Source organism: Sebastes umbrosus, chromosome 21 (assembly GCF_015220745.1).
Source record: "Sebastes umbrosus isolate fSebUmb1 chromosome 21, fSebUmb1.pri, whole genome shotgun sequence".
Lineage (NCBI taxonomy): Eukaryota > Metazoa > Chordata > Actinopteri > Perciformes > Sebastidae > Sebastes > Sebastes umbrosus.
Window position 1 is genome coordinate 25614799 of NC_051289.1, and position 13963 is coordinate 25628761.

The 13963-nt window shown below is 43.4% G+C and overlaps 1 long non-coding RNA gene across 1 annotated transcript; it reads right to left on the reverse strand.

The window, feature by feature from the left end:
- Positions 1 to 400: 400 nt before the first annotated feature.
- Positions 401 to 10195, reverse strand: LOC119480354. The gene is made up of 3 exons (XR_005204887.1): positions 10092 to 10195; positions 8498 to 8502; positions 401 to 414 (listed from the first exon to the last, which is right to left on the reverse strand). It is a non-coding gene; the product is annotated as an uncharacterized LOC119480354 (long non-coding RNA).
- Positions 10196 to 13963: the final 3768 nt, after the last annotated feature.

The window sequence follows — 13963 nt, forward strand, 5'->3', positions numbered from 1 at the left end:
TCACCCCTCCCACCTTCTCCTTCTCCATCCATCTCCCGCTGCCCAACCATTACAGAGACAACTAGTAATGTCCACACATTGGTTTGAAGTCTTGGCCTTTGCTGAAGACCCTGCAGCTGGTACACCTCCCTTTTAACATCAAGCTGTCACCAAACTCAGCTTTTCACCATTGTCCTGTGTGTTGTTGTTGTTGTTGTGAGACAAATCTTTGCAGGGTTGATGGACTTTAGCTAACAATGCCATAGGTACTAAGTTGGCGAAATATGGCAAAAAAAGAAAACACGTAAAATTACTACTTTATAATATTATGACTTTATTCTCATAATATTACAACTTTTTTCTCGTAAACCTTTGAATTTATTACTGTAATATTATGACTTTTTTCTCGTACTATTATGACTTTGTTGTTGAAATCTCAGATTTGTTTTCCCCTCAATGTGGCCCTAATACTCCGTCGTACCGTCGTACCATAGACCTACAACAATGATAAATAAAAATGAAAATGTAAACAAAAAACAGTTATTCATTCCCATTTTTATAAATCCACAGGGAGCCACTGGAGAGGGGCTAAAGAGACGCACGTGGCTCCGGAGCCGCAGGTTGCAGACCCCTGCCCTATGACATCACATGTTTGAGATTTAGCACTCTAGTTTTTGGATTTGCGATAGAGTTGTTCATGTTTACTAATATTTTTGGACTTTCTCAGACCATGAAAATGGGCGTAGTTCCCCTTTAAGTTTTACCGACTGCAGAGTAAACGTGTAGGCAGACATTAGAGTGGGAATATTTGATGGTTTGATTTGTTAAATACAGAAATAAACTACTACTAAGAAGTGAAACTCTGTCCCAGAGTCCGTCTGCGTCTCTGACTGCAACATAATTATGCACATTGAAAAGGAACGTTATTGTTAAGTATGCTATTCACACTTCACACACATTTTCACAGCTGGAAGGCACACCTTGCACTGTTCTGGATGTTGTTCCCTTTTCTGCTTTACCTACTAAATAATGGGGAAATGTCCTCACCGTGAAAGCGTTGTTTCCACTAACGTTAGAGGCTGTCGCGTGAGACTCGTGTCGTGTTTCAGTGTGTGCACATCTGCATGCTATTATATTGTTCTTTATTTCAAAATGTGTTTTCAAATTGTAATCCTCCTAATAATCCCCAGTTTAACTAAATATATCGCTAATCTGTCTTTTTTGTATCCTAATTACAGAACATCGTTCGCATGATACATAAGATTAAACCTAAAATACCACCGCAGCGGAGTGGGCTGTGGAACATGACGGGAGCAAAGACCTTACTGAATTAACGATAAAAAATTAACGTACGAGAACATCAGTACCAAAACAGAGAAAAACATGAAAATAGTTCACAAACCTGAATTAGATGTAAAGAAATTAACACAAAATGTGAAGCTTCTCTACCGAAATGTGATGACGTCTGTCTGACCATAGAATGTGTGGTCTATATTATATTATATAAGGGATGTGAAAAGTGCATTTGGTCCACTTCCTGATAGTGGCCATGGTTGGCCTAGGCACACAGCAGATAAAGTGGGGTCTGGGACTCTGCTGGAATGCTAAAGAGTGGCAGGATGAGATGGAGGGAGCTTTATCAGTCGGCTCTTAAGGAATCGGGGTTCCACTTCACTGTCCTCTATGAGCTCAGCGGGCAGCGGAGCATCGAGAGGGACCGAACCATCCACAGACACTCCAGGGACAGAGTGAGACGGCGGGTCAGCGGCGAGCCTCAGCCTCATCGCCCCTGCTGGAATCACTCCCAAATCTCACCTATAAGCATATAAATTGTCCTGATAACAATAGCCAGAGCCTAATAATGTGAATTGGAGTCATGGAATGAAAAATCCCAGTGAAGACGGGGGGCTTTAATCAGAAGCCATGATGGAACTCCGAGATGCACATATTAGGCTATTGGTCCCAAAATTTGATTTGAAACGCAGTGCTAATTATTTTCTTTCCCCCCACGGTGTGTGTGCACGCACGCACGCACGCACGCACGCACGCACGCACGCACGCACGCACGCACGCACCAAAGACTTTTATTTTTTGCATTTCCGCTTTATTTTGGTAGTGAGAGAGAGACATAGGAGGCAGGGGAGAGAGAAGGGATGAAATACAGAACTCAAACCTGGGCCGCTGCCGCAAGGACGTAACAGTACGCTCTACCCGGTACGCTCTACCCAGTAACCCGGTACGCTCTACCCAGTAACCTGGTACGCTCTACCCGGTGAGCTATGGAGGCGCCCAGGTTGAAATATGCAGAACAATTGTGCATTTTGCGATAAAATCAACACATCTGACACTGATGAAGGTTTATATGTTATTTAAAGAAATAGATATCGGGGCGCTGCAAATGTGGCCCACGTCAAATACCGTCGTTTGGTCAGCGCCCCTCGGCATTGGAGACCGATGCGCGGAGGCACCGTTTTATGGCAACAGTATGTGATGAACCGGGCTTTCAACTAGCTTAAACCAATGTTATACGACGGTCAAACAAAGTGACATAGTATTAATAGCGTGAGAGTCCGGTCAGGGCGGGAGGGAGTGGTACCCCGCTCTAAAAATAGGCGAGACCTTGAATCTCTAGAAAAGACGCAGCTGACACGCAGCCGAGCCGCGCTGCTCACGCGGGCAGTGTGGCTGCTCTAATCTGTTAACATGGACGCCAAATAAAAAACAACAAGTTCCGCAAGCCGCAACGAGCTGCTGACGTTCCATGTGTGGCCCGGGTTTTAAGCGTGGGACACACCAGGAACGTCAAGAGCGCGTGGCGGCTGCGTGGCGAGGTGGCTGCGTGATTCACACGTTGGGTGTTCACACCAGCTGCATTTCAGCTGCGTTTCAGCTGCTGCAGCTGCTGCAGCTGCTGCTGTCAGCCCTTACTTTCTACATAGAGTTTGCCTTTTAATGGCCATTTCATTATAAATATCATTTATATTTATTTTAGACGGAGAAGGGTTAAGAAACATGTGGTAATTTGAAAATAATAGTAATAATCCACAATTAAAACGTACTATATTCATTCATGGAGCTCTCCAAGTCACTGCATGTTCTACAACACTGTCCGGCACATATTTCAGAATAAAAGCCTTGTGTTAACAAATGAAGGAATTATGTCCACAGAAAAAAAAAACGCTTGAGGGCTTTTATTTTGAAATGAAAGCAGGAAGTGTTGATTTAAAAATAAGTCTTTACTTTTTTTCATCTCCATAACATATTCTACAGATAGACATCGAAACTGTAGTAATGTAGCTGATATGATGTTAATAAACAGTGAAAGTCATCTATTGACTGTCTGTTGTTGCTGCTGTGAGATGCGCATGACACGCGTCAAAAATAGGAGAGACCTCTATTCTCTAGAAGAGACGCTGCTGAGACGCGTCTCACGCGGGCAGTGTGGCTGCTCTAACCTGTTAACACGGACGTCGAAATAAAAAACAACAGGTAACGCAGCCGCCACGCGCTGCTGACGTTCCTGGTGTGTCCCAGGCGTCTAAATTATGTTTTGCAGGCGTGGTCGTACTCTTGTCTGTTTCTCGATGCTGGGAGCGTGCCGACCGTCATCTACTGTAGGAAATACATCTCCTCTGGATAACTACCTCATACAACCCCACTGAGAAACACCCCAACTATCCCTTTAAGACAAAAAAGAAGAGTCTTCATTGTGCTCTCCACTTTTATCCCTTCATCCTGGTCCCCTCAATCTCCCATTTTATACTGCCCCCCCCCCCCCCCCCCTCACAGAGCGTGGGTGGCCGAGGAGGAGGACGTCGCCACCTGGCCGAGCATGCAGGGATCCACATTAGCCTCCTGCTGTGCAAACGCCCTCCTGCATCCAACACCGCCGCTTTAATTGTCATGGAAATCAGGTGCATTTGTGTGTGTGTGTGTGTGTGTGTGTGTGTGTGTGTGTGTGTGTGTGTGCGTGTGCGTGTGCGTGTGCGTGTGTGTGCAACAGCTCCAAAGTGTGTCTATTTGTGTGTGTAAATGTGTGTGCACCTGTCGAGGTCTGGGCTGTGTACACTGTGCATGTGGTCTGTGGATTTTTCATGGTAATGAAGTGTTTGGTGATGTGCATATTTTATTGTTATGCTGCTCTTAAGTGTGTGTGTGTGTGTGTGTGTGTGTTGAAATGCGTGTTGGTGGTTGTACCACGAGGCTGATGGTGTAAAATCCTACTGAAGCTATTTATAAAAGCTTTTGATGACAATATGTCATGACTGAGGATTAATAGTGAAGGTAAGGAAAGGAGTTTATTTCATTTGGTCCTCTGTGAAATATAGATGGCACATCTGAACGTGAACACCAGCACATGTACATGAACACCAGCACATGTACATGAACACCAGCACATCTGTGCATGAACAAACACTTTATTTTAACCCTCATTATCTAGCATTTATATACAGTATATGAACAGTTAATACATTTTTTATAGCAACACACTATAATGCAGCTGTAAGCGTTTATTGATGTATTCAGCACTGTAACTCTTCCCATGAAGCATCCGTAACTGCTGTATAAACAGTAGGACTGTTAAAGTTAACGTGATAAGAACGCGTTAATGCAAAATTTGTTTTAACGCCACTAATTTCTTTAACGCATTAATGCAACTTGTGATTTTTAGGTTGTAGCGGCTCAGTTTGAAAGCTAAAGTGAAGATACTGGTATTGTATAAAACTAGACAACCTGATGAATCCATCGGTACCAACCATGTCATACTAGCTTGTCATGAAGGAGGTTAAATAACGCACCAAACTTGCTCTAAATTTTGGCGAGGAAAAACTGTCATGTCCATTTTCAAAGGGGTCCCTTTAACTCTGACCTCCAGATCAGTGAATGTAAATGGGTTCTATGGGTACCCACGAGTCTCTCCTTTACAGACATGCCCACTTTATGATAATCACATGCAGTTTTGGGGCAGGTCATAGTCAAATCAGCACACTGACACACTGACAGCTGTTGTTCCCTGTTGGGCTGCAGTTTGCCATGTTATGATTAGAGCATAATTTTTCATGCTAAATGCAGTACCTGTGAGGGTTTCTGGACAATATCTGTCATTGTTTTGGGTTGTTGATTGATTTGGAATAATAAATATATACATACATTTGCATTCAGCAGCATATTTGTCCACTCCCATGATGATAAGAGTATTAAATCCTTGACAAATCTCCATTTAAGGTACATTTTGAAGAGATAAAAAATGTGCAATTAATTGCGATTAATCATGGACAATCATGTGATTAATTTCAAGCATTTAAGTATTTTAATTGATTGATCGATTTAGTTCCCCATTTCTTCCAGTGTAGTCGCACCATGAAGATATTGCTTTATGTCCAGTATGGACTGAGTAAAAGTAGTGTGTTAGTTTGACCCCTCCACCTCCGCTACCACCGGACTCCTCTCTCTTACTACATCAGTTGCTCTGACTGTCTAATCCTGACGCGGGGGGGGTTTACATTGGAGTTAGTTGAAAGCCAAAGCGTCTCATACAGGCACTAAAAGGGCGCCTCGGTGTCACACGACACTGACCAGGGGTCAGTATTTAAAGCCCCGTAGTGAGACCAGTCTGATCATACATGAGGTGGAAGACAGTGATTCCACCATGTTCTATTTAAAAGCCGGCCCACTGTACCGGTGTGGCGTTCCCACAGCTTGCTCAACCCCCCGGCTCTCTGAGTTTAAACATCCTAATAGGTAGAGGCGACCTGCTGCGTCCACACACGCTTCACACACATCAAACCCCGACTTCCCACATCAGGCCGCACGCTCTGAACATCACACACACACGAACACGCACACGCCCAGTAACAGGCAATCTGACCAGCCTCTCGTTGCAACTGGTGCTTCTTTGTTGGAAATTAGAGTGTGGACAGCAGGCTAATGATCAATAGGCATGCCCACTGAAGGGCCACCACTGGGGCTCATTAGAAGCTACATGTGGCCACACTGTCACACAGACACACACACACACACATCCCCAGAGAGACTCGCTAATCAAACATCGCACCGACGCACACCTCCTCCCACAGCGACCTGCAGACAGCGAGGGGAAGAGGGAGAAGGCCGAGGCATTTACCAATCTGCATTTCTGGATAAAAACAGCAGGAGAAAGTAAATAGTGACAACGCGTCGCTCCTGATTAAAGTTCACACAGTGGGCACTAAAGTCTCTCTGCAGGACTAGCTTGTAATATATCTGTGAATTTTATACACGTATATTAAGGTCATATATTCAATGAAAACAAGCAAGAAAAGAGATCAGCTGTACTTTTAGCAGTGGAATACTATTGCTTTTCAGTTGGGGAGACACCTCCAGGCAAAATCATTGTTTTTCATACTCAATTTAGAGATTTGGGGCTTTTTTATTAGGTTGTCAAAACAAAGAAAACTTGCTAGCTTTTTTCCCAGAGCTTTGAGCCACATCTCGTCTCCTCTCATGCGGCTAATAGCTCCAGAAAACGCTAGCAAGACCATGACTTGTTTTTGTTTTTTGTGTCAAGAAAAAAAAGAAAAGACAGGGCTGTCAAAGTTAACGCGATAACAACGCGATAACAACGCGATAACAACGCGATAACAACGCGATAACAACGCGTTAATGCAAACTCATTTTAGCGCCGCTAATTTCTTTTACGCATTAACGCAACTTGCAATTTTTAGGTTGTAGCGGGCTAGCTTTTAAAGCTAGGTTAAATAACGTTCCAAAAACTGTCACGGCCATTTTCAAAGGGGTCCCTTGAACTCTGACCTCCAGATATGTGAATGTAAATGGGTTCTATGGGTACCCACGAGTCTCCCCTTTACAGACATACCCACTTTATGATCATCACATGCAGTTTGGGGCAAGTCATAGTCAAGTCAGCACACTGACACACTGACAGCTGTTGTTGCCTGTTGGGCTGCAGTTTACCATGTTATGATTTGAGCATATTGTTTTATGCTAAATGCAGTACCTGTGAGGGTTTCTGGACAATATCTGTCATTGTTTTGTGTTGTTGATTGATTTACAATAATAAATATATACATACATTTACATAAAGCAGCATATTTGCCCACTCTCATGTTGATAACAGTATTAAATATTTGACAAATCTCCCTTTAAGGTACATTTTGAACAGATAACAAATGTGTGATTAATTTGCGGCTAACTCTGAACAATCATGTGATTAATCACAAATTAAATATCCTAATTAAAATAAAATAAACCTTTTATTCTTGGAGGAAGTATCATTCTAAGGTAACGAAAACACAATGATTCTTAGTTTCAGGTGATTATACAAAAAGTAAAACATAGTTATGAATAGTATATTCCATTTCTGCTAATAGATGTTACACACCCACTTTAACTAAACTATACAAACAATCCTGTGGCATATAATATTGAATAAAACCAAAAAGTGATTATATTAAGTCATAATCCAGCTCTAACCTGTTGTTAATCACCATTAATTATTTATTCACATTTTCTGTATTTTCTTTAATGTTTTTTTTTTTTTTTTTACTTTTCTGTTTTTCTTTCATCCCTGCAACTACTTTAGTAAACTAGAATGGCACTCGGAGAGAGCAGACCTCCGCCAAGCTGCCCGAGTACAATTGGCCCCCCTCTCCTAGCAGCTTGCGTCATCATCCACGTGTATTTTTGTTTATGTTCAGCTGTAGATCAGCTGTACGTAGGGGAGCATCGTAAAACACTTCATTCAAACTGGACAGAAACAAAATAAAACTCACCTAAACCGTCGTTGTTACTCTTTCCAACAATCACCACGTGTGCTTTCGTCCAACTCAACTGGAATATCACCGAATTTAATGTGAAAAGACGTTGATTCTACAGTTGCAACAAACCAACGAACAAACAAACCAGCAAACCAACCAACAAAGCAACAAACAAACCAGCAAACCAACAAATCAACAAACAAACCAACCAACAAACCAGCAAACCAACAAAACAACAAAACAACCAACAAACCAACAAACTAACAAACCAACCAACAAACAAACCAGCAAACCAACAAACAAACCAGCAAACCAACAAACCAACCAACAAACAAACCAGCAAACCAACAAACCAACAAACCAACAAACCAACCAACAAAAAAAAAACCCAAAACCCCAAACAAACCAACAAAAAAACCCAACAAACCAACAAACAAAGCAACCAACAAACCAACCAACAAACAAACAAACCAACAAACTAACCAACCAACAAACCAACAAACCAACAAACCAACGGCGGTGAAAACATAACCTCCTTCCTAGGCCTTATATATACATATATGTTTATTATCTGTGGCTTTGATTCTGTCCATACAAGTGTGCAAATAAGTATGTAACTAAACATGAATGCTGCAGAAAAGAGATGATAATGTTTATTTGAACTGATCTCCTCAGTGCTTAACTGTCCCACAGCTCCTGGAGTACATATACACTGAATATACACACTATACTGCCTGAGTTCAGTGTATTCTCCCAAACACACAACCTCTACCCATCACCTCAGCTATCTTCCTTCACACACACACACCCACACCAGAGATCCCTATTTAGGCAGGACTGGGGATTAGCGTTGCCCTTTGTGGATCTGACATTCACCAATTGGACTTAATTAGCAGTGCTGAGCCTGCCGCTGACCTTTTGTCATGCTAGCTGTCATTGAAAACCTTTCTGTTGACTTGAATGGTGAATGCTATTTGTTAACGTAATCAGAGACAGGTCGGCTCAGGCTGATGCATGTATAGCCGAGCATTGTCTTCTCACTGTCGGCACAAAGGTTTAATGTAAAGATAACATCACTGACCGATATATAGAGCCAATATTCAGGGTTTCATTTATTTTTGTACACTTGAAGGGATAAGTCTGGTGATATTCTAGATGTTTCTTCTTGTCAACAAATCTTATTGAATGAAACTGAATGGATCTACTACCAAGTATTGAGTGTATCACAGCCTGATATATCTCCTTCCTCTGTCCCATAGAGTTCAATCAATGAGCCTGACTGTGGCACTGGGTGACCATGGACACACACACTGTAGCTTATTTGGACTCAACCCCACATACACCGTCCTGCTGCCACAAATACTCACTGGAGCACCACATGTGGATTAATCCACCGCCGAAAATAGGCCCCAACAAATGCACTAGTTCCTCCTGTTTGAGTTAAATACTACAGTGGCCAGCTGTTTTAGGAAATGACTGAACCTTTAAAAAAATTAAACTACACATATATGAGTCTGTTCAAAGAGTTACGTCTTCAGTAGGAAACAATGGGCTTTGAGCTGAGAGCCACAGACAGGGTAGGGACGTCAGAGAGGATTGAGAGACGGACTAACACCTTGTTGGTTTCTGTTCTTTCTATGGGATCGGTTGACAATAAAAAAGAAATCCTGGTGGTGGATGGGTCAAACAAACACTGGACTGGACCATGCTTGTAGCTGAAGCTCCGAAAAGTAATGCACTATAATTTGTGTATACCACGAAATCAATGTGTGTAATTAACGTTATTGTGAACCAGGATATGTAAATATAGGGAGGACGTCGGGGTGGATCAAAAAATACCGGACTTTCGCCCAACAGACCGGCGTTGGTGTCCCGCGTGAAATCAGATATCAAAAAAATAACTGGATGGGTCAAACACACACAAGACTTTCAACCAGGAGACTGGTGTTCGTGTCGTGTGTGAAACTCAAAGTAACGTTGACTTATTTTCTCACGTCAGTCGTCAGTCCCGCAAGTCACGTTAGTTGGTAATCAGTGAAGTTAACGTCAACCACGACCATTTCCTAACCCTACCTAAGTGGTTGTGTTGCCTAAACCTAACTTCCTGTGAAAATGGAAGTTTATTTTGAAAGGACACTATGCATGTAACGAGTGTATAATGACCACGGGTGTATTAAGAGAACTGGAGGCGGGGCCCCAGTCATTCCTATGAGAGTTGCTCGTTGGCGCATGAAGCCTAAAAGACTCGACTTCCGTCTGGAAAAGTACACGGATCTTGGCGGAGTAGCGTCCGAGATGATTGGCGGAGTAGTGTCCGCTCGGTCACATGACTTGGTCACAGGGTCCTAACGTCACGCCGTCATCACAGCTTGCGTTCCAGCCTCCCTCTGGGTCTCACTTACATGAACGGAGGAAGGGAAATAACTCTGGATTCGGCTATTAGTGCGTTTTACAACTTTAAAAACTTTTTTTTTTAAATAAGGGCTATTAGAGTGTTCATACTGGGGAGTTGATTCACCTCAAACTAAATTATCTGCTGAGTTACAGAAAAAGTATTTTTGGACCCAATGCATCACGTGACTGACATGGAAGTTGCAGTACCGCCGTTTGGCCACTACAAAAGTCGGGATCGTCGACCGGTGCACTTCCTTTGGGCTTGATATTGACATGTCGTCCCTGGTCCGTCCAAAAGTAACGCAAGAGGGGTACCCCGTGCATTGGTCTCCGATGCCGAGGGCCGCTGACCAAGCGGCGGTATCTGATGAGTTGAGAATGTGATGCGCTGACGGCCGTGACACAGTGTTGATATTTGACTCCCTGGGAATGAGAACGGGCTGGATGTCCTGCATGCATTTTGTTTGGGGCGGTACGACAGTTTCAAAACCACTGTCATTACTGAGAGGAATGACAATAAATATATTTCAGCAGCTCTTATAAAAAAATATCAGCACTGACCTGCAGAGACACATAAGTTGACCCCTACTCTTCTATCATCAAAGCACTGTGTGAATGGGAAAACACAGTGTACTTCTCTATTTGGAATGCCTGCCTCTCTCTCACACACACACACACACACACACACACACATGCATGCACTGAGCAAAGAGAGATTCTCATAAAGCCACAGTGCACACTCCGCTCTCCAACAACAAAGACAGAAATGTTGACTCAATGTTCTTTCCACTTAAATGCAATTCCTCCCCTCCCTCTCGAGCTGCCGTTCCTATTACCATTGAATTATTTTGCTTGTGTGGACAATTGCTAAACGCATCAGCCCGGCCTCCTCCGCAGAATCAATTCTGCATGCTTACCAGCTGGAATTTTTCAATTTACACGCCCTGAAAAACAATCCCAAATCACTAATCACTGCAGTATTGTTCACACTGTTTGGCTGGCTGCTGGGCTCTTTGTGTTTTCTAGTCGTAGGTTGGCATAACATTGGACTGTATTTAGCTGGGCAAGTGTGTGGAGGTGTTCATGTACTCTGCGGGTGTGTGTGTAAATTTGCAGTGGAGGGGGATTAATTGGGCTGAGAGCAATGCTTTCTGGATAATGTCCTGCATATGCCAGGGAAATGGCACTGTTGACGAGAGCTTGTGTATTGCTAATATCCGGTCTGAATTTAATTTGGGGCTGGAATAATCAGGGACATTATGGCAACGCACTGGAAGAGATTGAGACGGATACGGCTGTCTCTTCGCCTTGGATCGGCAGGCTGAAGGTAATAACGTGTTATCAGCTGCAGCTGAAAGCAGGGATGCTTGTGGATGGGACTGGAGGCAACGTCTGGATCCAGACTTGACCCGTTAGACCTGTTAGGGTCCAACAAAAAAGTATATTAACACATGAAATCAATTGATTTTGCTGTTTTTAAACGCTGGCGTGACTTTACAATACAAGTCGACTAGAAAAATTGACTTGCAAAACTTTTGTACTTTCAATAGATAAATAATCCATAACAGATCGCTGAATAAGAGATGTGTTAACATCCACAATCAAACCAGTGAACCAGCAGAGTCAAGTCCTAAAGTTCAACACTACAACCCTAACACTACAATAATGACACAACTGTGAATAACGGGAGACAGTGCATTTAAAGGGACTGTTTGTAACTTCTTACACATATAAATCTGTTAAACAGTGTTGGCCGCGGTCGGAGGACGCGGGGGAGACCGTAGCTTTGGTCTCCAGGACCGGAGTCTCTGCTGTACTCTGCTCCTCTGCCTGATTGCCTTCACTCACACACCGTGCTTGTTCTCGCTCTTTCGCTCCACTGTCATGTGCATGTGCGCACAATACACACTGCAGAAGAGTTAGTTTAGCTCCGAGAATATCTAGTGAATGTTCAGTGGACGTTTGTGCAGAAATAACTGCTGCAGCTCCTCCAGACCAACAGAGGTTTCCCGTGTCTTGTGAAGTGACGGGGCTCCGCAGAGAGAAACGTTATCGTCTCCGACCAAAACTCCTGTGTCTCCCCTGTTCCCTCCGGCCGCGGTCGGGAGGCTGAGGCAGGAAAAGCCAACACTAGGATCAGCATTGATTCATGGAGAGACCTTCGTCTGGTCAGCTAACATTACTGCCAAGCAGCTGAAATATAGAGTGATATTGTGCTTTTAGCTGACGTGTGTCTCCTCACTGTTTTGAGCGATGCTCGTTCATGTCTATGTAGAGCGAGCACAAGCGCGAGCAACAGGACGCTGACTTTCATTGACTTAACGGCCACAGGTGACGCTGTTAACAAGACATTTCTGATTCTTACAAACAGTCCCTTTTAGCAACAAAATGCCCCAATAATCCACTAGAAAATAAACATACTCACACGCATGTTATCTCTAGATCAACTAAATCGTCCACAGTGCACTGTGCCCTCTACCTGTACCCGTTAGTCTAAATGAATTATAACTACATATACAAATTAGAACTTCAGCTTGTTCTCATATATTCCTCTTTGACATTCTCATTACGGCATTAGTTACACTTAGCATTGAATATGGTCCTAAAAATTTTTTTTCTTTGATCAGTCAAGATACCATGTGAGACTAAGGGCCTTATCTTAAATCCGGTACAAAGCGGCACAACTGTCATTGCTTGTTTCAGACCAAAGTTTAATTTTCACGCCCAGCGTCGGCGTTGTGCAAATGTACTTGTGCCCATCTGTGTGCCCACGGGCGTGTTGCTGAGGTGTTGATTGCGGGGGTCTCGGAACAATGGGCAGTCCCCCTCATCAAATACGGCAGCTTGGTCAGTGGCCCTACGCATCAAACTATGACGCTCCAGGTACCCCTCTAGCGTCAGTTTTGCACGCGTCATTGTCCGCTCGTTACATGCATGCGCCGTTTTTTCAAAATAAACTTCACAGGAAACAAACTGGTTAGGTTTAGGCTACAAAACTATATGGTAAAGTTTAGGAAAAGATTGTTTATTACATACTCAACGTAGTGACGTTACGTAATGTCACGTAATTTAATAGAAGACAATGTTTACTTTTGGTTTCACACAGGACATGAACACCTGGGTGAAAGTCCTGTGTTTTTGGACCCCCCCCCCGCTCTTTATACTACGTAACCTGACTTCTTCCTTTACTCCCGCCATAACTACGGCCACGCAGAGCGTCATGACGCATAAGACCGCTGACCAAGCAACCGTATTTGAAGAGTTGGGAGTGAGAACGGGCTAACATTTTATTTTTCCAACAAATTGGCAAATTAGTTTCTGTTGAGTGCATTTCTCCGTAAGCAACCTGCAATGGTTTCAAAGAATAGTGAGTCAAGTGGTCTGATTTTCACCTAAAATGAATTTAAGGCAGACGATCTGAACATGACTCATACGGCTGGTTAGACCATTTGTGAATTTCGTTAGTGCCTGAGGGAAAATATGAAATGCGTGAAAATTGGTGAATGCAATGAGCTGCATTGAATCACTCCACTTAAGAACAAATCCGTTCATAGGAAAGGTTCTTGCATAAGACCCAATGTTTTGTGTCTGTCCTGGAAAAAAATATCCCTCCATTAGCTATACCCGCTTATCCTTTAGAGGGTCCCGGGGGGGTCGGAGCCGATCCCTGCTGACATCGGGCGAGAGGCTGAGTCCACTCTGGACAGGTCCCCAGTTCATCACAGGGCTGACAACAGATGGACAACCGTTCACGCTCACATTCACACCTACAGGGAATTTAGAGTCGCCAATTAACCCAACCTGCCGACTGTGGGGGCGAGCCCCCGGAAATG